The 25,886-nt window shown below is 43.3% G+C and overlaps 2 protein-coding genes across 2 annotated transcripts in view; both read left to right on the top strand.

Moving 5' to 3' along the window:
* LOC140996597 (uncharacterized) overlaps positions 1-25,886 on the top strand; it is a 95,943-nt gene that overhangs the window by 55,633 nt on the left and 14,424 nt on the right. The window lies entirely within an intron of this gene.
* The window catches only part of LOC140996600 (protein NLRC3-like), a 59,804-nt gene continuing 50,601 nt past the window's right edge, over positions 16,684-25,886 (top strand). The window contains exons 1-2 of the mRNA XM_073467036.1: positions 16,684-16,766; positions 17,912-17,984. The gene's annotated coding sequence lies outside the window, so the exon portion shown is untranslated. The remainder of the gene's footprint in view (positions 16,767-17,911; positions 17,985-25,886) is intronic.

Here is a 25,886-nt window from a genome sequence, read left to right as displayed (position 1 = left end):
AACATAAAATTAAGGACCCAAACACCAACGAGACGATACATGAACCAGAAGATATAGAAAGAGTATTCCAGAGGTTCTGTGAAAAACTATATACACAACCAACTGCTGCAAATGAAGAAGAAATGAGGACCTTCTTAAATCAACTTGATCTTCCATCGATTGGCACTTACCAAAATGAAAGACTCACAGCAGACATTACAAGGGAAGACATTATCCAAGCAATAAATTCAATACATCTCCAGGGAGCGATGGCTACCCTGCAGAATGCTATAAGATTTATAAGGAGGAACTGTTACCAGCCCTCCAGACCTCTTTTAACTGGACCCTCAAAGAAAGCAAAATACCACCAACGTGGGCAGAAGCAATCATTTCAATCATCCCAAAACCAGGAAAGGAGAGGGACAGATGTGAAATGAATGTGAGAATGTGGGTCTGACCATGTCCATCGTTCTCATGTTCTCTGGAGATGTAACAAAATAAGTGTATTGTGGGAAATGGTATGTAAGGTACTGCAGCTAATATTAGGATATGAGGTCCCAAAAGTAGTTTGGTGCTCCACTTATGTAACTGTGGAAGGAAAAGGTGTTGGCACATGATGTATATCTGATTAAAATACTGCTAGTAGCAAGCAACAAAGCAAACACCAGGCAAGGAGGTGAGGAAGCACCGCCAGCAGAGATCCAATGGCTGCAGCTGTCGAGGAGATCTTTGTGATGGAGACACTGACACATAAACTGAGACTCCAAGAAGCACAGTTTGACAGAAAATGGGCAAAATGGACACTTTAAGACTCAAAATGAGGACATGGGACTGGAATGATGATTAACAGACAAACACATTTTTGAGAGTGTTTAATACAAGACACTTCCCAAGCAGTGAATGTTCCTGCTGGTTGTGTTTGTTGGTTGTTACTCTGTGACAATATCAATAAAGATTAAAGTGAAGAAAAAGAGAACTGCCCCTCATATGAGTTCTGTTCTGACCCTGACACCTCCCACAGCTCAGGAGAAGAGGCTCCGCCTCCTCTCACATCCTGATATGTTCTGATCCAAACACTGTGTGTGTGTGTGTTTGTGTTTGTGTGTGTTTGTGTGTCTGTCTGTGTCTGTGTGTTTGTGTGTGTGTGTGTGTGTGTGTGTGTGTGTGTGTGTGTGTCTGTGTGTGTGTGTGTGTGTGTGTGTGTGAGTCTGTGTGTGTGTTTGTGTCTATGTGTGTGTCTGTGTTTGTGTGTCTGTCTGTGTCTGTGTGTTTGACGACGAGGCAGAACCACACCCGTCAACATTGAATGCCCAGCTCTTTGAGATCAGTCCGTCTTTACACTGGACACTGGATTCTGCTCTGATCTGGAGCTGTTTACCAACAGTAAAAGAGCACCGGGGATTACTTTTTAACTTTTGGGATTGAAACGTGGATTTATCTTGGATTTTACAAACTGCTGTGCTGCACTGAAGAGCCTGTGAGATTCAACCAACTCGCTTACCGGACACCCTACCACCTCACCGGGCCCAGTATTTGGGCCCGTGCCGGTAAGTCTCGCCTCCTCTCACCATCTAAACAGTCTGCTATATGTGCCTCTTCAACGCCGTGGACTCCATCTGGAGTCCTCGTGTGTAAGTCTTCACTGTTAACGTTACACTAGCGATCCAGCTAGCCGCTAGGCAAACAAGCATAGGCTACTCCAAACACCGTTGCTGCCGGAGCTTTTTTTCTCTCTTTTCTCAGCCACCATCTGCTCCACCCAAGAATGTCCCCACTCACCCCGGAGGATCATGAGCTGTCCTGCTTGAGGTCAGAGCTACGCTCCATTGCGACCCTCCTGGACGATGTCCTCCAGCGCCAATCCTCGCTCCTCGCCCGGGTGGAAGCGCTGCAGCAGGATGGTCCCAGCCCGGCCAACGCTGTCCACCGCACATCGGATGCTCCGTCTTCCTCCTGGGCGACCGTTGTTAGGAAGGGGAGACCGGTCTCTCTCCCCTTGTTTTCCCCTGACATGGAAGAATGTGACGACGATCCCATCCCGTTGTCCAACTTCTTCACCCCACTGGAGAAGTTAGCTGAGCTACCGGCTACATGCTCACGCACTGCTCCGGAGCAATCAGTCCTGCCAAACTCCCGACACAGAAAGCGTCGCATCCCTCCAACTAGTCCACTGATGTCCCAGGGTAAACGTCCAAGGTGTTCATCCCCTTCATCGGTATCCTTCTCAGAAATCTGGCCTCCTCTCCCTGCCCCGCAGCCATCGTTTCCACGGCCTAACGTGGGTCCGATCCCCTCGACGCTCAATGATGACGTCATATGCGCAGGTGACTCTAATCCCTCTTCTACTGTTCCGGATTCCCCTGGCATCTCCCATCTGTCTCTGTCCTCTAAATTGTCGGTCTATGACAATGGCTGCAAGAATCAACCTCCTGAAATCCTCATAATTGGTGATTCTATCATCAGAAATGTGCATCTCCCAGGCTCCATCACTTACTGTCTCTCCGGCGGGATTACTACTGACTTCATAGAACTGATACCTGTCCTCATTGATCTCCATCCGTCTGTTCACACTGTTCTGTTGCACACCGGCACAAATGACGTCATGTCCAGACGCTCCTGCAAACTTTACCATGATCTTGAGTCACTGATTCACACTGTTGAAAGCCTCGGGAAAAGGTGTGTTCTCTCTGGCCCTATTCCCACCCTGCTCAAAAGCTCAGAGCGTTTTAGTCGACTTTTCAGTCTGCACACGTGGATGCAGAACTTCACCACTGCAACAGGCCTGGGTTTTATTAACAATTTTGACTATTTTTGGACTGAACGTGATCTCTTCAAATTGGATGGTTTACACTTGAACAGGAAAGGGTCTGAAAGATTAACAAGCAATTTTATTAACTTCATTGCTTTTAGCCTGAAATGATGCTTTTCCCAGCAAGACCCTGCCCTGCACACGTTGTCTTCCTGTCACAGCACTGTCTCTGATAGTGCGGGTCCTGCTGTCATCTTTAGTGTCTGCACTGTCTCTGCTTCTGGCCCCCTTACTCCACCTAGTTCTTTTGCAGCAGCAAAACCTGTAGCAGATCCTAATACCTCTTTTCCAATGACAATTCCAACTCCTATCTGCTCTCATATCCCTATTAGAGTTACTGACAGGCGTTGCATCCTGTCAAAACGCTCTCACTGTCCTCATGGCAACAACCCTGATCCCAGTAAAGTTAATCGTTCCAACACTCGTGGGAGGGTCACATCTAACCTGATTAGTATAAAAACAGTTCCTGTCCCTCCAGCTCTTCCCCCTGTCGACCTCAGTTGTGCTTTACTCAACATTAGGTCACTCTCCAGCAAGACATTTTATATTAATGATTTTATTACTCACTATGGTTTGCATTTATTTTTCCTCACTGAGTGTTGGCTTTCCTCCACTGCCAGTGCTGTTCTTATTGAGGCGTCTCCCCCTGACTATAGCTTCTTATTCTCCGCTAGGAAAGACAAAACGGGTGGGGGACTTGCGGTTATCTTCTCTAATCAATTTCCCTGTACAGTATGTTCACTCGGTGATTTTACATCTTTTGAGTACCTGGCCATGCTTATTGGAAACCGCCAACATATCCTGGCATTACTCATTTATAGACCACCCAGGTTTAATCCCATTTTTTTAACAGAGTTCTCTGAATTTTTATCTACCGCTCTGATTAAATATGACAAAATAGTTCTGCTCGGTGACCTGAATTTTCACATTAATGATGTTTTGGATTCCAAAGCAACGGAATTTCTGGATCTTCTTTCGAGTCTCAACTTCATCCAACATGTCACTGGCCCCACTCATAATCTCGGTAATACTTTGGATCTAGTCTGTACAAAGGATATTACCGCTGGCCCCCCTTCTATTTTTCAGGTCCCGGTCTCGGATCACTCTTGTGTCTTTTTTAACCTTCTCACGCATACACAGACTATTCGCTCTGAATCTAACCCTCATTCTTTTCGTTTCATTAACAACCATATTAAGTCCCTTCTAGCTGATCATTTGCCCGATAAACTGGAGTCACTTTCCAACACGTCCATGTCTGTCAACAACCTTACAGATGGCCTAAACAGTGCACTGTCAGAATCGCTTGAGTCCTTTGCTCCTCTCAGAACTAGTAGAGGCACTCGAATTAAATCTGCACCTTGGTTCTCCGACCTCACTCGCTCTTTAAAACGGGCTTGTCGTAAACTTGAAGACAGATGGCGCACCTGTAAATCAGAGTCCTCTCGCCTCGCCTGGACTCTTAGCTTTAAACATTATAAACATGCACTTTCTGCTGCCAGATCTTCTTATTTCTCCAATTTGATCGAAACCAATAAGAACAATCATCGGGTCCTGTTTAATACTGTGGCCAGGCTTACACACTCTTCACCGGTTCTGAGCTCTTCTTTCACAGCTAATGATTTTCTAGTTTTTTTCACTGACAAAATCTCCCAATTAAGGAACAATATCATTAGCCAGCAGCTCTCTAGCACCGTGTCCAGCCAGTGCTCTGTGTCCTGGTCCACGAGCTCACTCTCTCAGTTCAAACCCATTTCTGCTGAGGCCTTGGCCTCAATGGTTGCCGCCTCAAAGCCAACAACGTGTTCACTAGATCCCATCCCTTCTGACCTCCTTAAGGAACTCCTTCCTATTCTGAATGCCCCTATACGTGCCATCTTGAACACTTCCCTCTCTGAGGGGTGTGTCCCCTTAACCTATAAATCTGCTATCATTAAACCACTCCTCAAGAAACCCAATAGCGATCCACTGGTTCTTGCCAATTATCGACTTGTCTCCACTCTCCCTTTCTTATCTAAAATACTTGAGAGAATTGTTGCTGATCAACTGACTGTCCACCTTTCTACCAATAATCTCTTTGACAATTTTCAGTCTGGTTTCCGCTCCTGCCACTCTACTGAGACTGCCCTAACTAGAGTAGTCAATGACCTACTTGTCACTGCTGACTCTGGATCAGCCTCCGTACTTTTAATTCTTGACTTAAGTTCGGCCTTCGATACCGTAGATCATTGTGTGCTTCTACACCGACTGGAGCATTACGTTGGTGTTCACGGGCTGGCGCTCTCATGGTTCCAGTCCTACTTATCTAGTAGAACCCAATGTGTTAGTTTCAATAACTCTTTGTCAGAATGTTCTACAGTTACCGCTGGTGTGCCCCAGGGGTCTGTCCTGGGGCCTCTGCTGTTTTGCATTTACATGCTCCCTCTGGGTAGGATAATTGCTGAATATGGTATACAGTTCCATTTCTATGCTGATGACACACAGCTATACATCCCACTACAGCCTAATGACCCCTCTCAAATACAAAATCTGGAAACATGTGTAAGCCGAATCAAGATCTGGATGAGTCAAAACTTTCTCATGCTTAATACTGCTAAGACTGATTTGCTGGTGATTAAGCCTAATAACTACAATTACTTCTCTGACAGTCTTTGTCTTAATATTGATGGTTGTTCAATCTCTGAAAGCACGCACATTAGAAACCTAGGTGTTATTTTTGATCTGACCCTGACTTTCCAGACTCACATCAAGGAAATCACCAGGACGGCTTTCTTTCACCTGCGTAACATTGCCAAAATCCGCCCTGCTCTGTCCCGGCGTAGCGCCGAGGTGGTTCTCCATGCCCTTGTGTCTTCCCGTTTAGATTACTGTAATGTCCTTTTTTCTGGCCTCCCCATCTGCACTACTAGGAGCCTTCAGCTTGTGCAAAATCCAGCCGCCAGACTTTTAACAAAAACAAGTAGGTTCTGTCACATAACTCCTGTCCTGGCATCACTACATTGGCTGCCCATTCAGGCTAGAGCCGATTTTAAAGTTCTTCTCTTAACTTATAAGGCTTTAAATGGACTTGCACCATCTTATTTAACTGAACTACTTTCTCCCTACATTCCGCCACGTCCTCTTCGTTCTCTTAGTTCAAACCTCCTTGTCATCCCACCAATCAATAAAAAGTCAGCTGGTGGCAGGGCCTTCGCCTACCGTGCTCCTTTTCTATGGAATGGCCTCCCACTAGGTATCAAAGAAGCTACATCCACTGCAATTTTTAAGTCCTGTCTTAAAACACACCTTTTTACTCAATATTTTGGTTTAAACTAATTTTTAACTGTTTTATCATTTTCCTGTGGTGTTTTAATATTGTTTTATTGTCTGTTATTATTGTACTTGATTTTATTGTAAAGTGTATTGAGGCCATGTACCATGGTGATTTTGCACTCTAAATAATAAATTGATTGATTGATTGATTGATAATAATGTCTGTCCATGCTGCTCTGACCTCCCCCTCCTCCTCCTCCTGCCCCTCCTCCTCCTCCTGCCCCTCCTCCTCCTCCTGCCCCTCCTCCTCCTCCTCCTCTTCCTCTTCCTCCCCCTCCTCCTCCCCCTCCTCTTCCTCCCCCTCCTCCTCCTCCTCCTCTTCCTCTTCCTCCCCCTCCTCCTCCTCTTCCTCTTCCTCCCCCTCCTCCTCCCCCTCCTCTTCCTCCCCCTCCTCCTCCTCCTCCTCTTCCTCCCCCTCCTCCTCCCCCTCCTCTTCCTCCCCCTTCTCCTCCTCCTCCTCTTCCTCTTCCTCCCCCTCCTCCTCCTCCTCCTCCTCTTCCTCCTCCTCCTCTTCCTCTCCCTCCTCCTCCTCCCCCTCCTTCTCCCCCTCCTCCTCCTCCTCCTCCTCCTCCTCCCCCTCCTCTTCCTCCTCCTCCTTTCAGGGTGGAGCCTGCTGGAGTCCGATGGTTGACACCAGGTCTGAGGAAGTGTGAGTGTGTTTTTACTTTGATTCATGAAAACAAAGCCGTTTCACATTGATGACATCATGAATTCAAATGTGTGATGTCATCATCAGACTGTGACATCACTGGTTCAGATGTGTGATGTCATCATCAGACTGATGACAGATTAATAACTGCAGCTGTGTTGTGTCTTTTTCTCTCCATCAGATTCCTGTGAGCTCACAGTCGACCCAAACACAGTCAACAGAAGGATCGAACTGTCTGACAACAACAGGAAGATGAGACGTGTGGAGGAGGATGAGTCGTATCCTGATCATCCAGAGAGGTTTGACTGTCGTCAGCTGCTGTGTAGAACTGGTCTGACTGGTCGCTGTTACTGGGAGGTCGAGTGGAGAGGAAGAGTTTCTATATCAGTGAGTTACAGAGGAATCAGCAGGAGAGGAGACAGAGAGGACTGTGAGTTTGGATCCAATGATCAGTCGTGGAGTCTGAGCTGCTCTGATGGTCGTTACTCTGTCAGACACAATAACAGATCAACATCCATCATCACCTCCCGCTCCATCTTCTCTAACAGAGTAGCAGTGTATGTGGACTGTCCTGCTGGCACTCTGTCCTTCTACAGAGTCTCCTCTGACACACTGATCCACCTCCACACCTTCAACACCACCTTCACTGAACCTCTTTATCCTGGGTTTGGGTTCTGGTCTTTTTCCTCAGTGTCTCTGTGTCGTCTGTAGGACGGAGAGTCTCCTCCTGAACAGACTCAACTGTTGACAGTAACAGGAACCTTCAGGTAGATGATTGTGACTCAGTCATTAATGTGAAAACATGATGTTCCTGTTGGAGTTGTTGAGGTGGAGCTCATTTTGAACTGTTTTGTACAGGACTGACACTGATGATTCATTCAGACCTGCTCTGATGACACTGAGCTCCACAGTCTGGTTAAACTCCACTGGAGTCGCTGTGGATGATGCTCGGAGCCACAAGTGCAACAAGTCTTCTGCATGTACGAGTGGAAACACGAGCCGTCTTTACAAACACCTAGTGAGAGTTCATCACACACATCCAGGAGCAGAAATGCACAGACTGCTGAGCTCGTAGTTCATCTCTTGTTTCCTCATCCACCTCAGCTGTGTTACAGAGTCAACTACAGGCTACATACATGGTTCATGAAGAAGAGGAAGCATTAGTCCGCTGATGGTTTCCATCTAAACATGGTGCAGTTTCAGAGTCACACTGTCCTCTGGACGGAAGATATTTTGGCTCATAATCCAAATAGAAAATGAAAAAGATCATTTCACTGCCCTACTAGGAAGAATTAGGCCTGAACTCAACTTTAAAACTGGAAATTTAAAATGTAAATGATGATGTGAAAATGTGAAGTGAGGACATGAGAAAAGGGAAATTTAAAATGGAAATGCTGGAAGTGAAAGCTGAAACTAAAGATGAAATGAAAACTGCTGATGAAATAAGACGAAGGACATCACATCAACATCAAACATGAAACTCAAAATGGGGAAGAGAAAAGCTTGAATGGAAAAAAGTAAATGTTGTTTTGCATTTTCATGTCAAGTCATTAATGAAATGAAGCCTCAGCTGTCATTTGAATGAACTTTGGTGAGAGACTTGAATCAGCTGATGGCTGTCATAGTAAAGAGGCAAATCACAAAGAAAAAAGCATTCAGCTCCTGATTTGAACACAAACTGTATCCATCACTACATTTCTGTGGAAGCCATGAAATGCTCTTGTTAGCATTTATTATGTTATGAAACATCAACACGTCTTTCAACAGACCAATGTCACCAACCCGACCTCCCTGAAGACCAACATGTCCTGTGGTTTCAGTCTCAGAGTGTTTCTTCTTGTCCTTCAGCCACATGTGCTCCCTCACCTGCTCCTAGTTGCTCACATTTGTATCTTCTGCCTCGTGTGCTCATTGTTTTCCAGTGTTTTCCAGTGTTTTCCAGTGCTAGTCTCTCTTCCTTTAAGATTTCGCTTCATTGTGTAAGATTTAGATTTTGCCTACTACATGTGTGGATGTGTTCATTTGAATTGACTGGTATCGTGTACATGACTGCTCAGCTCTTCAGTTAAAACATTTTAGATGGTGTCATGTGTCTCTGAACCGGACTCTTTGATTGGTCCATAAAGTGACATGTCTCATATTTACAGGATGTTCAGTTTTAGTAAAAGAAACTCTGTTCGGGTTTCGTTGGTATTAAAATGACTCTCGTAATATTTAAATGCTTTCACCCAACCTGTGATTTCACCATCCGCACATATTCCATATAACCCCATTACCTTAGTCATTACAGTCTCCACATGTTCTGTTACCTGTTGTTGTTCCTTTAAATTGTCATTTCATTTATTTACTCTGAATTATTTAGTCAATAAACATATTTAACCGTTTGTCGTTGTCAGTGCAGGTTTGTTTTAATGTGGAGAACCGATGGAAACTGTAGAAGTCACTGCTTCAGTTATGAGATTGAATAAATTGATCTGAAATTGATTAGAAGTGATACAAGTGAACATTGTCCAGTCGGATTTGATTAATTACCTCCGGATTATTCAAATAGATAAAACAACGGAGGTGGTGCCCATTTACAAGTGTTTCATTAATCACCAGTGATTAATAAATTACATTTATTAGTAATCTCCTACAATTAAATGAACAATCATCACATTCCTCAAAATATTCTCAGTTTAATGTGACAGAATAAAATAATTCACGAAAAGAAAGAACAGGAAGTAGCTCAGGTTCTGACTGACAGCACCCTTTGTCGCTGTTGTGGTGGACGAGACGACAGACGCGAGTAATGCAGCGCAGCTCGCACTGGTTCTGCGTTATGTGACGGACACAGGTGTCAAGCAGCGGTTTGTCAGATTTGAAGGAGTTACTAGTGGCAAGCGAGCCGATGACATTGCTGCTCTTATTGTCGGTTTCTTGGAGGAATATGAATGTCTGGATAAAGTTGTGGCACAGTGTTACGATGGTGCAGCGGTCACGTCATCTGGACTAAATGGGGTGCAGGCTAAAGTTAAGGAGAGGGCGCCTATTGCCTTATTCATACACTGCCATGCACATCGACTGAATTCAGTACTGACTCAAGGGGCCTCAAAGCTGAAAGGATGCAAGATCTTTTTTCCCCGCCTCAATGGCCTGGCTGCATTTTTCTCCAGATCCCCTAAGCGGCGTCTTCCTCGTGTGGCACCAACGTCGTGGCAATACACATCGAGATGGGTCAGTACAGTGTTTGAGAAGAGAGATGTCCTAAAGGAGCTGTTTGACCACATACTGGAACATCATGATGAGTATGACGAGGACTCTTTGCGTTGTGCTGATGGATTTAATGCACGTCTGGATGATTTGAGTTTTGTTTTTTGCTTCACACATTAAATGGCATTTTTGAGTATTCAGATGTGCTTTTTGCAATACTTCAGAGCAAAACATTGGATGTACGATTCTGTCTGGCAAGGGTGAAGGAGTTTTGTGACACCATTGAGCGAGAGAGGGGCCGGTTTGATGAGATCTACGAGGCCACTGTGCGCATCTCAAGCGCTCCGAGCGCACGGAGGGGCCCGGCAAAAGGAGACGCTCGCGCACACTACCACCAACTCCACAGCAACTTCTGGACAACATTCTTTGCCAGACACGGAAAAGATTTCAAGACCACGAACAATTGATGTTTCCGTCCCTCCTCGACCCCCAGCAGTTCAAGGCTGCTGTCGAGTTAATTTGTTAATTTTCCCTTTTTCCCCGGCATCAGTGCCTGCCCCAACTCGCTCGAGGCCTGGAGGTCAACAGAGAACGCTGGACACAACTCAGCTTGCTTTTAGTTACTTCTTTTATTCATCCATGCAGTAGCAGTAGCAGTAGCAGGTTGATAACCTCAAAGGAAATAAACAAAGAATCAGGCATTAAATGAGTACAAAATCAATTTCCTTATCAATACCTGAACATGAATAAATTATTAAATTAACTTTATTAACCAATCAAATGCGTGAATAAACTTTCTCAATTATTAAATGATTTGAATCATTTCTATTTTATTTTACAAAATCAATAGGTTTTAAACTGTTTTAAATTATTAAACCTACTCGTCTTAAATCATGCTTTATGCTTAAATGTTTAACCTAATACATGATTTTAACTCAAACTAATGCATTTTAACTCATTTTAACTACTTTAATGATTGAAATATGTCCCAAACTTGATATTTATATTTATGGTCTAAATTCGAATCAAATCAAATCATCTTAATCTAAATCAGATGGTCTATATGAGTTTAAGCAATGAAATGGAATAAAAGATAAATCCTAAAATGTGTCAGACCTCAAACCACCAGTGCCACTATATTAATATATATATTAACACTACATTTTAAATGTACAAGGCTTAAATGATCAATAAACACAAACTTTTTAATCTCTCATTCACTAACTTAAAGTTATTCTATTTGTCAAATGTGATTAAATTAAAGCTTTCTCACCACTGGCGTCTCTGAGGTCCCCATGCGGCGATGCCACCAAGCTGTCTGTGAGACAAAGGAGTGACACACCTGCTTCTGAGCCTACTCATCACCTAAGGCCTTCCTACTTCTCAGGCCTCAGGCCTTCCTACCTGCATTTAGGAGTCTGACCTGATCCTGACGTCAGCCTCTAGTGGGAAAGACAAATTACTGCAAAAAATAAATTCAACCCATTACATAAACACAAATGCAGAATTTCTTTAGATTGCCTTAACAGCTGCCATGACTGATTCTGAAGGGAAGAGTCCCACTGATCTCCTTGATTTCCTTCAGAACAAAAATCTGGGTGAGAGCATGGCGCAGCTGTACATATTGGCATGTTTGGCGGTGACCATCCCTGTGTCCACTGCTTCTGTCGAGTGGACATTCTCCGCCCTGAAGCGAATTAAAACTAATGGCAGAAATACGACTGGACAGACTCGACTTTCAGCATCAGCCTCCATGGCGATAGAAAGGGACGCACAGATAACCTGCACAACAGAGTCATCCAACTCTTCTTGAGGAAAGAAAGGAGGATGGATTTTGTGCACAAATAATCAGTAGTGTTGGTGAGTAATTCATTTTATTGAAACGTTTTAATATTTTTGTCATTTCATTAGGTTAATATTGATGTTTCTGTTAGAGATGATGTACAGCAGCTGTGGCTACAGTGAAAAGAGACTTGTTGAATTGTCCTAATTGGGTTTCTTGCTTTAGTAATGACATTCATTCCTGCTACATGAGATACCTGTCTGTGATGCAACGCCCTGTTTTACTGCATTTCTGTGTAATATTGATGATTCTATAGCCGTGGAGTCATAATGATGGCATGAAGAGGTGGATTAGTTCATGTAGGACACCAGTGAAGGTCTAGGAGTGAAATGCACGGCCGCCACTGTTAAGGACCTTGAAACACTTAAGACTGAAAATTGTAGCTGACAGTTTCAGCACCATTCCAAGCAGTGACAAGACCTGTAGCGCCGGTGTAACGGATGTCGACAGGGCATGGAAGGAGACGACTCACGGACATTTATTTTTGCTGCTGCAGGAGACAGTATGACACATTCATTGCCCTCTGGTCTTTTCTGCACCTCGGTTCCTCCAGCAATGCAAGGCTGCACTGAGGGGTCAGTTCATTCTCTTTTCTTCTCAAAATACATACAAACACATGAATTTATCATGAGAATGAATTCTCAGTTCAGTGTGTACATTACTAGCAAAGAGCTATTTAAACTGACAGGAAAACATTCGACCTTAAACAAATCTGCTCAAAACCACGAGAAACGATATACAAGAGAAAAGACGGTGCGGGTGAAGGCGACTCAACACAGACAACGGAAATCAGAACATTTAGCAAAGTAAAGCACCTGCAGGAGACAGTCAGACACATTCATTGCCCTCTGGTCTTTTCTGCACCTCGGTTCCTAAACAGGCAAAATAACAGCGTTTACACCAGGAAATGGATGCTGAGATCTCTGCAGCGCTACTTTGTTTACAAGACACAGGCCGCGTTACAAACGGTGCCCAGAAAGTTAGATGGGAACATCTACAAAACTTATACTAACAGTTAGAACAGCACAAAACACCTGGGAGACCTCATAGTTTTAACAGTCACCAATATACATTAAAGTTTACAACATAAACGGTTCAGTAGCAGCATTTTTCCACACAACTCACCCCGAGCAATGCAAGGCGGCACTGTGAGGGTCAGTCAGGACAACGGAAGCTGAGGAGGTTCAGAAAAGATGACGTGTGGCAAGTAATGACACAGGAAACATTCATAAAATAATGTTAAATTAAAGTAACTCAATGAGATCAAAACACCCATACTCAGCAGAGTCATTAATGATTAATACAATTCACAAATACAAAATGGAAATCAGAATGAATGAAGTGCATTTTAACTCTGTTACACCAGTCACAGGGAATCGACTGTTCAAAAAGAAATATATACTCAAAATATACAGAATATCAATCAATAAACGTACTGATACATCAGTGACATCCATATATGAAAATGTATATATTTCAAATACTGACAAATACAACTACATTTGTTAGTGAAAAGGAAATGAAGGATAAAGAGGGAAGATGTGAACTAGTCAAGGGAAAACTAGAGACTGAACCTGTCACGTTGATAAATGTACATGCACCTCCAGAAAGCAACAAGCACTTCTTCAAATCCTTATTTAATGTTACAGCAACAGAACCAGAAGGTATTTTAATTTGTGGGGGGACTTCAACATAGTCATGAACCACTGTCTAGATACAACCAGTTTAAAAGGAAATGAAAAACACACGTCAGAATGAGTAAAGCTGTCCTCAGAAGAAATGGGAACGATGGACATCTGGAGGAATTCAAGTGAAAGAAAAGAAAAGAAAAACCACCTTAACTAAAACAAACACTTTGTTGATCTCTGAGAAACATTTGTTCGTCTCTCAGTGAAGATCAGTGAAGATGAAGATGTTGTGCATCCATGGTTTGTGAGAGGACCATATGACCTTATGACATGTATTAATAGGTTTCTCTCTGTTATATTATGTAGAAATGTAGAAAATGTCTCTACAGTCATTTGTTGTGTGATCAGGTCTCTTGTGACAGCGTCTCTCTCTCTCTGCCCTCTGCTGCTGTGCAGGTGAGTGAGACAGGAAACCCTCACCTGATTCACAATAACAGCTTTGTTAGGTTAGTATGTCCATGCAAAGTGATGAATGTAGTCTGACTGTACCTCAATACTGAAACAGCTAGAAATATCATTTTACATTATTGGTAAATATCAACGTTCTACATCGTTGCCAACACACTCTCATCTCTCTCTAATAAATCTCTCCAATCCCAAAAAAGAGGAAGCATCAAAGCCTCTCCTTTGTAAAATATTATAATTATAGATTGTAAAATTCTGCCTGTAAAGCAACAGATGAGCAACATGATGAGATATTTTTATGGAGCAGAGCTCGACTGTCCTCAGCATTACTGTGAACATTTACACTTTCAATGGTCCATACTTTAGACAGTCCTGGACAAAACTGGACAGATGTCCCAGTTTATATAACATTGTTTTGAAGTAGCAGCCCTTTATCTTTCTTTACATGTTTCTACTGACTGTGTTTATTGTTATGCACCAAAACACAAATTCAAATGGTGAAAAACTGTGATTCTGATTATTGTGTGTCCAAGTTACATGATCAATATACTGTACAAACACAAACAGTTGTAGGTGTTTATCAGGAAAAAGCACCAGTAATGTTCTGCTGTAGATGCTGACCTGCTCATGTGCAATCCTTTGAGCTTGAAGATCTTCTACTCCACGTATGAACATCTGCTCCTTGACCTGTCGCCCTCACATCTGTTCACACACACACACACACACACACACACACACACACACACACACACACACACACACACACACACACACACACACACAGTTTGTGTTAAATAAAAGACTTTTGAACTTCATGCTGTCTATTTAATATTGTACAAGAGTGAATGTTGCCAGCCTCGACTCTGTCAAGGATCCAAAATGCTTCGACCGTTACAGCTGTTATGGTCATTTTGGTTGTAGTTTTTAATTAATTATTAATCAGACTTACAAACTAACAGTTTAGTACCTTTTTCTGAGACTGATTTGGTGAATTGGCTCTTTTCCCTTCTTCAAGGGTGGTGCCCCGAGGTGATCTAATGAAAATTGGATCTTATTATTTATCATAATTAATAATTATCCCTGATGATCATTAATTATTGTTGACAGCCAAATTTAACCCAAAACTCCCTATTAATGCTGCATGAAGCACTTCAGTACATATGTGTGTTTGTGAAGCAGCTGTTTGAGTATAAAGTACTATACAAAGTAAATAGAGATGAATGAAGAGCTGTCCACATACTTTTGTCCACATAGTGTAGGACTAAATCCCAGAGCACAGACTGAGACAGACCTGCTCTCTTTACATTTACTGAATGTGTCTGAATGTTAATGAAGCTGCAGCTGGTTGAATTCTTGTGTGTGAACTCTAATAAAACTCCAGCACATGATAACTGATAGAACAACACTCACCACTGTACTTTGATCTCCACCTGTTCTATTAGACTGAAGTCAGTGTGAAGCCAGTGACTCAGAGCAGCCTGCAGGGGGCAGCGTCTCTGCTCTGCTCCAATCAAACCCACATGATCACCAGGTAAGTTCCCCAACAGGTGGAGCTGGAATGTGGCCGTCCAATCGGAGCAGCTACGCGGGAGGAAAACACGGAGGCCTACGGGAAGACGTTTGTCCCTGTGGCCTTCAGACATGTTTATCAGAGGATGTAAGGACGGACACTTTCTGGAGTCAGGCCTGATTCACTACCTGCTCCTGCTGTTCTCCTTTAATGTGTTTAAATGTGTCCTGTGTGACTGATGTGAACACTTTCTTTACCTGCTTTAATGAAATATTTCTGCACAAACAAAGTGACAAAGTGTTTTATATTCTTTGTATCGGAGACAAAAAGTCTGCTTTCATCTTCAAATGTCTTGTATGATCTGATTCTGCATTTGTTTTAATGAACATCTTAAAGCAGCTCTGTGTAGTTTTATAGAAGAAATTCAAAGTGACACTTTGATATTTACAATATTAATGAGCTAATAATACAAACTACCATCAAATACAACATTAAAGTAGTACTACCATCAAATACTACAGTTAAAGTAGTACTACCATCATATACTACAGTTAAAATAATACTACCATCATCTGCTGGTGGTACTGGTGCTGGTGGTGCTGGTGGTTCTGGTGCTGGCGGACACAGTCAGTAGATATTTGTCTCGTCACAAAGTTTCAGGTTGAAGCACAAAACAGCTGGTCTGGTTGTTAAAGCAGCTGCTGTTCAGTGGCCACAAACACTGCTGCAGACGTCCTGAGCTCTCAGATACAACACCTGGTTCTGTCGGGACAAACAGGGCCAGAACATTTCCCGGGTTGTCCTTTCATTCAGGGGTGTCCCCTTCAGGAACTGCTCCTGACAGTGTTTTGTGTTTCCTATTTATTATTCTGAGAATATGCAGTAAAATGACTTCAGTGTTACGAGCCCAGATTTCCAGATGGAAGGAAATGTTTGTGCAAACTGGACGAGAATGTGAAGATGACACACTTATTACTGCATAATCACCTCTCTGATATTGATAGTGTGTAATATATGTTTTAAAGGAGCAGTGTAAATATTATATAGTTAGTGTGTAACATGTATCATCTTCAATAAAATGCAGATTAAAAATGTTGTACTTGGTATGAAGTTAGTGAGATGTGAGGACTCTGCTCCGGCTGCTGAGGTTCATCTTTAGCAGCGATCATATAAAGTCATAAAGGTCCAGCAGCTGACCAATGAGCTGCAGCTACAGACTGCTGTACTAAAGTGTGAGCAGTGACGGCAGCTGCAGACACAGAGGACTGGTGAAGGAGCAGAGGACCTGATCCTGATGCAGCAGATTGTCCCACACAGATCAGAAGACAAATGTCCTGACTCAGACCTGGTCCAGACAGACTGATGAAGTTCATGGGAAGAAAGTGAGTAAGTGAATCATTACTGTGTCTGATGTCTCTGTCTCTGTCTGTCTCTCTATCTGTCTCTGTCTGTCTCTCTGTCTGTCTGTCTGTCTCTCTCTCTCTGTCTGTCTGTTTCTGTCCCTCAGGTGTCTGTCTCTGTCTGTTTCTTACTCTCTCTCTCACTCTCTCTCTCTCTCTCTCTCTCTCTCTGTCTGTCTCTGTCCCTCAGGTGTCTGTCTCTGTCTGTTTCTTACTCTCTCTCTCTCTCTCTCTCTCTCTCTGTCTCTGTCCCTCAGGTGTCTGTCTCCGTCTCTCTGTCTCCGTCTCTCTGTCTCTGTCCCTCAGGTGTCTGTCTCCTCACCACCATGAGAAGCTTTAACACTCAACTCTTCACATTTGAGGCTGTTTTACTCGTCAACATATTGATTGTTAGTGACGCTCTGATGACTGTTTTTCTGCTCTGTCCCTTGAACTCGTCACAGACTCATAATGAACCTTTGAGTCTATCAAACAGACGCAGTCGTTAGATTGAAGACTGACACTCGACTTCAGTTTGGACTTTGACTCTTCAGTTGTTTTATTGATGCTCATATTTCATGTTTATTGAGGCCCCTGCTGGTCAAAGTGCTCTCAGAGATCAAATGATCATTTTGACTCTGTTAATGATTAAAAACAACTTTTATCATTTATGATAGCATGGTGAGTAAACAGGTTGAAGAGGAACACAACTCTAATCGTCTGTATTTGTAAGTTCTCTGCAGACAGACAGACAGAAGAAGCTTCTTCAATCTAATTCAATAGAGAAAAACATCAGAGCGTCTGTGAGTGTGAGGACGATCAGCTGAGTGCTTCATGTCACAGTAATATGAGCCGCGTTCAGGCTTTATTATTTATATTATATATATACTGTACATTACAGTATTCCTCTGTAGACTGTCTGAAGCAGGAGAACCATCACAGACATTGTTGGTACAAATACAGTTCAGGGCCCAAACTCTGAGATGGATCACAGGTTCAACTCTTTGACATATGTCATGCTGTATGTTCATTTCTTTTTCATTTTGTGTATTTGATGTGGGCAGACACAACACACACAGGAAGTGCACGACTGTTATCCAGAGCAACGTGTCGCACCATTTACAGCTACTTTCACTGCTCATCCCCAGAATCCACAGCAACAGCTGAAGTCCTCATCTGGACCCTGTGGACCAGCAGTGTGACAGTCTTCACCTGATAACGGTGAGCACCTGAACACATCACAGTGTGACTGAAGTCTGGGAGGGCTCAGTAACTGATCAGAGGGTGGAGGTGTAGCTTGAACCAGGGTTGACTGTGTGTTTCAACAGCAGCTACTGAGCTCCCCCTGGTGGTCAGTGAGGTTCACAGCTGGTCTCAGTGTTCCTGTCAGTCAACTCTGATCCAGTAGGACTGTATCCAGAGTGTGATCCAGAGTTTCTGTGTGATGCAGACAGAGTGAGGACAGAGCAGAAGTCCTTCAGGGTGAACAGCTCCTTCTGTTCCACCATTTTGTTTTCTTGATGTATTTGGCGTCTCGCTCATCAACACGCTTTGAGCTGCGAACATTCAGATGATAAACTGTGCTGCTCGTCCACAACATGTCTGCTTCTAGTAGTTTTTCTCATTTCAGTCACTTTCAAACATAAAAGCCAAACATTCATTCATTCACTCTTCAGTGAGTTGGTCTCCCTACAGTTTGTTGTGTGTGTATTTGTGTGTATGTTAAACTAAACACCACTGGGTTTGGATGACTGACTTTTTTTTTTCAACAATATATTTATTGTGTTTTTGTCCGTTGAATGAACAGAACAGACGCACATATAAGCCTCCTTCCATCCTCAATAACACAACATGCTCAGTCAAATAATGAATACAATTAAATACACACACACACACACACACACACATGTATAAGGAACAAATAGATTACATAAATAAATAAAATAAAATAAAACGGGGACTTAAAGGTTAAAAAGGAAGAAATAATAATGCAGTCATCTCTTATAACCAAGTTATTATTATACAACTGAGTTTCCTGAACTGGAGCACAGATTGACCAGTAGTACAGCCTTAATGATGAATAACAGTTGTGTTTATTGTGTGAAAATGTGGTGAGAAAAGCCAACCAGCAGTTCAGAACGAACTCCTTCTTTAGTCTGAGCAACAGTCCAACAGGATTCAACTGACATGAAACAGATAGAAGCAGCTGATTTTAAGGATGAACAGGTGATGGGGAGTTTTTTTAGTTTTCACTGATCATTAATGACTGAACTGATGCTTTCAGCTGCTCTTGTGTTTGTGACAACGACATTTCTCCTCTTCCCATAAAACTGTCAGATTCATATTGAATTAGTATCGAGGTGCTGAGCTGTTTGTTCCCATCAGTTCCTCCAGTGACGGTGTGGGCTCTGCTATGAACCAGTGTGAGGACAGAGAGGAGAGAGTCCCTCCCTCTAAAACCAGTCTGTGTGGGGAGCATGAAGCTCAGAGGTGAGACCACCATCTCTACCTGTCCACCACTCACATCACTCCACCATCATTATTCACACTCAAAGCTCTGTGTGTGTTGTGTTAAAGCCCAGAACAGCAGAGACCAGACTCTGCTGGACCTGGACCTGGACCTGGACCTGGACCTGAGCCCAGCTGTGTGTCCTTTAAGAGTGACAAGTCACACGATCGCCTCATTGACTTCAAAGGAGAACAGGCCTCTGCTGCACAGAGGTAAGCTGTTAATATCACCTTATATATCTATATGTGTGGCGTGTCAAACATATATATCAGTTTGTTTTCAGCATCGTTCTGACGGGAAATTAAATGTGTGAGAGGCTCAAATTTAATTTCTACTCTGTGGCTACAATTCACCAGCTCACAGTCTGTCATTTGAAGTTTTCCCTGTCTTCAAAATGTGTGTGGACATGGGTCAGAGTTAACTTACAGTTTAGTTCACTCAGCTCTTCCTTCAGCTTTGTTTTTACACATCACAAGTTCTGTGTAGAAAGTGGCGTACGTCTTTTTCAGCCCTGTGACGTAAGTATGCAACTTAAACGAGACCCCAGATTCTGCTGAACTGGAACTAGAACCTGGTTCTGAACCAGCTGTGTGTCTTGAAGGACTGTTTTTTTTACCTCGTTTGACAGGATTCAGTAAATCAGTGACTTTGTTCCGGTTTGGTTCAATATTTGATGAGAAAATGAAGCGATGATCCACAGACTGAAATCATTCAGCTTCATGTTTTATTGAACTCTGGTGTGTTGATCCTTTTCTTGTTGATAGCTGCTAGTTTCTCCAGCAGCTTCTGTGTCTGAAGAATAAAAAGAGAATTTCAATCTCTGGTGGTCTTCCTCTCTGTCTAACAGGATCTATAGGAGACCAGACTCTGCTGGACCTGGACCTGGACCTGGACCTGAGCCCAGCTGTGTGTCCTTTAAGAGTGACTGGTCAAACGATCGCCTCATTGACTTTAAAGGAGAACAGCCCTCTGCTGCACAGAGGTAAGCTGTTAATATCATTAAAATGTGACTGCTTCATGTTTTAACTGTTAATTATCCAGAGAAGTTTTTTAAAGCTGTCAGTTTGTTTTCAGCATCGTTCTTCTTCACTCACATTTATATTGTCACATCTGAAAGCTGCCCAGTATAACCAGTCTGCAGCTCTGCTCTCCAGCTGAACTTTTCCTCCACACACTCGTTCTGACTGTTGTCTGATGACTGCATGAGTATAAAACACATTTCCTCCATCAAATCATCATTTGTTTCATCATGTTTCACTCACTTCACCTGCTGCAAGTTTATTGTGACTCACCAGTTTGTGCTGAACAAGTAGCATCGTATTAGCTTGTGTGAGCTGTGCATTGCTGTCCACAGTATTATAGAGGTCAACAAGAGCTGAACGGCCCAAACCAGACAAGCTGCTGAACCAACACAGTAAACTGAAGTCTGTACAGAACTCAGACTGAACTGTTGATTCACAGTGGGATCAGCAGTACCATCAACATGTTACTGTCAGGGGAAACCATCTGATTCAATGTTGTCAGCAACACTTTGACTTATGGTGATTTATTGAATATGTTTGATGTATTCAAGTATCACAGCCCAATATGTCAGATTACCATACCATCATATTTGAGTTTTCAGTGTTTCCACTGGTCACTTCCAGCTTCACAGCTCAGAATCACTATTTTAACTGGATGATTATCCTGACTCGTAGCTGCTAACCAGCTTTTCACAGTGTGGAACAACTCTTCTGTGAGGAGAACAAGAAGATGGTCGTAGTAACGTAACATTAACAGAGACTTTTAATTAATTTCTCTGGCAGCAGCTTTCTTTCTCCGTCTTCTCTCAGACAGCGAGATAACCTTCAAAGACCTGGAACAGTTTCTGGGGCACCTGACTCTCCTGTATTTATCTTATTTTTCCTCCCCCACTCTATCAGTCAGCATCAAGTGTCATACATCATGTTATTCAGGAGAACCTGAAGTTTCACTTTGCCTCTGGTAAATGGTAAATGGACTTGCATTTCTATAGTGTTTTTCCAGTCTACTGACCACTCAAAGTGCTTTACAACACTTGTCACATTCACCCATTCACACTCTGATGGCAGAAGCTGCCATGTGAGGTCCCGACTGCTCATCAGAAGCAATTTGGGGTTCAGTATCTTGCTCAAGGACACTTCAACATGCTGTTTTAGAGTGATTAACTATTTAATTAAGTGACCATGTAGATCTGTCCAAAAAAGTTCAGTAGATATAAAATGTTTTAAATCATAACAGAGAAATATATGTGATCCATTGAACATGAGGCATGTGTGTAAATGTGACGGGTACAGAATCAGATGTATCTGACTAGGGCTGGGCGATATGGCCTCAAATCAATATCACGATATATTGAGCAACTCACCTCGATAACGATAGATGAACGATAAGTAAGTATTTGTACAGTCAAACTAACCAAAAGCTTCTTATTGATCATTATAAAGTTTCAGGGCGTTCCTGTAACCATGGTAACTCACGGTGCCAGAGGGGAGGGAGAGACGCTGAATGAAGCCGTTTACACAGATACACTGCAGACAAAGTCCAGACTGTAGTTGTTATTTCACACATGTAGCACACAACAGGAGACTCTCCGTGTCAGACGGGTTCTCACATGCTGACTAAACTCAGCTGATAACGTAGCAGCGCGACGAGTCCTTGCTAGCTAAGCAGCTAAACTTTAGCACCGCTCCGTGCTGAGATCCCGCCCTGTGTGGGTCACTACACTGTCATTGGTCAGGCGCGCACACGCTGTTAACGATACCATTGGCTGTAGAGTGTGACAATCTGTCAATAAACATCAGCCAACAGCTCTCTGATCTGCTTTGAACTCACAAGTCGCCTCTGTGAAGTTTGAATGACGGAAATCCGTCGTAGCGACGGAGAACTTTAGTCCATGTTAAAAGTATAAAATAACTTAAATTTCCTTCAAACACAAAGTATTTAAAACACAGTCTCTTATAAAGAGATTCGACTGCAGCCGCTTCATCTTTTGACCCGGCGGGCTACATTTTCTCCGTCTCACGTCTCTTTCCCTTCTTGTAACAGACTGGATGGAGTCACGTGACTACACGCGCTGTATACGTAGTACAGCCGAGCGTCTTAAAGGGACATGGACATAACGGTAGCCTACCTACACACAGCCAAACAAGACAAAAACGACTTTTTTTTTTTTTTTAAGACACCGAATATACCGACAGGGGCAAAATGACGTCGGTTATCGTCGTAAATTTCGGTATTGGTAAATTTTCGGTTTATCGCCCAGGCCTATATCTGACACTGATCGACCCGTCACCGGTCATAGCCTGTCATGATAAACCCTGGCTGATTCTGGTACCTGGCTGTTCGATCGGTGCATCTCTAGTATTTCTTCATGATTCCTCCACAGAGTCGAGCAGGAGAGCTCAGAGTTTCCCAGTGGTCAGTCTGCTCAGCAACATCAAACACACCTGGACTCAATATTTATGGTATGTACATGTCCAACCCTGATTCCAGACATAGGTAGGACAATGTGAAAAAGGTAGATAAAAAACGAATGCATCCATCCATCTGCGTCCGCTTTTCCAGGGTCGGGTGGCAGCAGGCTAAGTAGTGTATTCCTGCTTAGTCCATCTTCCAGTAACTCTTTCCAGCTCCTCCTGGGGATCCCCAGTCACTCCCAGGTCAGATCAGATATACCAGTCTACAGAGGAAGTCATTGGCCACTTGCATCTGTGATCTTATTCTTTCAGTCACTACCCACAATTGATGACCGTAGTTGATGGTCATGAATTGTGGTGCTGATTCTCATGGCGACCACTTCGGGCCTGTCTGCTTCAGGAGACCCCTGGGCTAACCAAGCCCGAAAGGCCTCCTCCTCCAGTTTGTCACCACTGGTGTCCACAAGCGGCTACAATGGACTGTAGAAGACTGTTTGTCCACGCAGTTTGAAGTGGTGAACCTCGCCCCGTCATTTCTTGTAAACGACTGAGCCTTTCGTGGATGTCCTTTTTATACCCAGTCATGATACTGTCCCCTGTTACCAATGAACCTGTTTACCTGTGGAATGATCCAAACAGGTGTTTTAGGAGCATTTTGCTGCAACTTTAGTCTTTAGTTGCCCCTGTCATAACTTGTTGCCTGTTGCTGCCATCAAATGCAGAATAATATACATTTGTAAAAATCAGTGATGATGAGACTCCTACTCAACATTAAATACATCGTCTCTGAAATCATTGCATTTAGTTTTATATATGTTTAACACAACATCCTAATTTTTTTGAAATCAGAGTTCAACAACTACTTTTACATCTGTGGTGTTCATAATAATCATCATTCTGCTTTATACATGAGTGGGTTCAGACATCAGTCTGTCCAACATGGATCTGATGTTTGGTTCCATGATTTTAGTTTGATCGTCTCATTCATATAATATTCTGTTCCAGCTGCTGGAGGACAACATTGTCAGTTTTGTGAAGAACGAGCTGAAGAAGATCCAGAAGGCTCTGAGTTCAGATTACCCAGAAGGCTTAGAAAGTCAGAACAAGGATGAGGAGATGTTGGACGGTGAAGATGAAGAGCAGAAGAGGAGCAGCAGAGAGGCATTTCTGAAGATCACACTGAACTTCCTGAGGGGAATGAAGCAGGAGGATCTGGCTGACTGTCTGCAGAGCAGTAAGAGGATTTCTCTAAAGATTTAACATGTTGGATCAATGAGACGTTTACTGAAGTCTCAACAGATGGACAAAAATATCTTCATATATTGATTCTTTGAGGAAGTAAAATGTTGAAATATTTAATCTATAATTTATTAATGAATCTTATTTGTCTTTTGCTCAATCAGGACATCTTGCTCCAGTTTGTCGATGTAAACTTAAATCTAACCTTCAGAAGAAGTTCCAGTGTGTGTTTGAGGGGATCGCTAAAGCAGGAAACCCAACCCTTCTGAATCAGATCTACACAGAGCTCTACATCACAGAGGGAGGGACTGCAGAGGTCAATGATGAACATGAGGTCAGACATATTGAAACAGCATCCAGGAAACCAGACAGACCAGAAACAACAATCAGACAAGAAGACGTCTTTAAAGCCTCACCTGGAAGAGATGAACCAATCAGAACAGTGATGACAAAGGGAGTGGCTGGCATCGGGAAAACAGTCTTAACACAGAAGTTCACTCTGGACTGGGCTGAAGACAAAACCAACCAGGACATACAGTTGACATTTCCATTCACCTTCAGAGAGCTGAATGTGCTGAAAGGGAAAAAGTTCAGCTTGGTGGAACTTGTTCATTACTTCTTCACAGAAACCAAAGAAATCTGCAGGTTTGAAGAGTTCCAGGTTGTGTTCATCTTCGATGGTCTGGATGAGTGTCGACTTCCTCTGGACTTCCTCAACACTAAAATCCTGACTGATGCCACAAAATCCACCTCAGTGGATGTGCTGCTGACAAACCTCATCAGGGGAAACCTGCTTCCCTCTGCAAGCCTCTGGATAACCACACGACCTGCAGCAGCCAATCAGATCCCTCCTGGGTGTGTTGACATGGTGACAGAGGTCAGAGGGTTCACTGACCCACAGAAGGAGGAGTACTTCAGGAAGAGATTCAGAGATGAGGAGCAGGCCAGCAGAATCATCTCCCACATCAAGACATCACAAAGCCTCCACATCATGTGCCACATCCCAGTCTTCTGCTGGATCACTGCTACAGTTCTGGAGGATGTGATGAAGACCAGAGAGGGAGGACAGCTGCCCAAGACCCTGACTGAGATGTACATCCACTTCCTGGTGGTTCAGTCCAAAGTGAAGAACGTCAAGTATGATGGAGGAGCTGAGACAGATCCACACTGGACTCCAGAGAGCAGGAAGATGATTGAGTCTCTGGGAAAACTGGCTTTTGAGCAGCTGCAGAAAGGAAACCTGATCTTCTATGAATCAGACCTGACACAGTGTGGCATCGATATCACAGCAGCCTCAGTGTACTCAGGAGTGTTCACACAGATCTTTAAAGAGGAGAGTGGACTGTACCAGGACATAGTGTTCTGCTTCGTCCATCTGAGTGTTCAGGAGTTTCTGGCTGCTCTTCATGTCCATCTGACATTTATCAACTCTGGAGTCAATCTGCTGGCAAAAGAACAAACAAGATCCAAGATGTCTGAAACAAGAACAGAAGAATCTGCAGAGACACACCTCTACCAGAGTGCTGTGGAAGAGGCCTTACAGAGTCCAAATGGACACCTGGACTTGTTCCTTCGCTTCTTCCTGGGTCTTTCTCTGCAGACCAATCAGAATCTCCTACAAGGTCTGCTGACAGACAGAGGAAGTATCTCACAGACCAATCAGGAAACAGTCCAGTTCATCAAGAAGAAGATCAGTGAGAATCTGTCTCCAGAGAAAAGCATCAATCTGTTCCACTGTCTGAATGAACTGAATGATCGTTCTCTAGTGGAGGAGATCCAACAGTCCCTGAGTTCAGGACGTCTATCCTCAGATAAACTGTCTCCTGCTCAGTGGTCAGCTCTGGTCTTTATCTTACTGTCATCAGGAGAAGATCTGGACGTGTTTGACCTGAAGAAATACTCTGCTTCAGAGGAGGCTCTTCTGAGGCTGCTGCCAGT

The sequence above is a fragment of the Pagrus major genome, chromosome 5 (genome assembly GCF_040436345.1).
Source record: "Pagrus major chromosome 5, Pma_NU_1.0".
NCBI lineage: Eukaryota > Metazoa > Chordata > Actinopteri > Spariformes > Sparidae > Pagrus > Pagrus major.
Note: the sequence above shows the minus strand (reverse complement) of the source record. Positions and strands in the feature narration are given on the sequence as shown.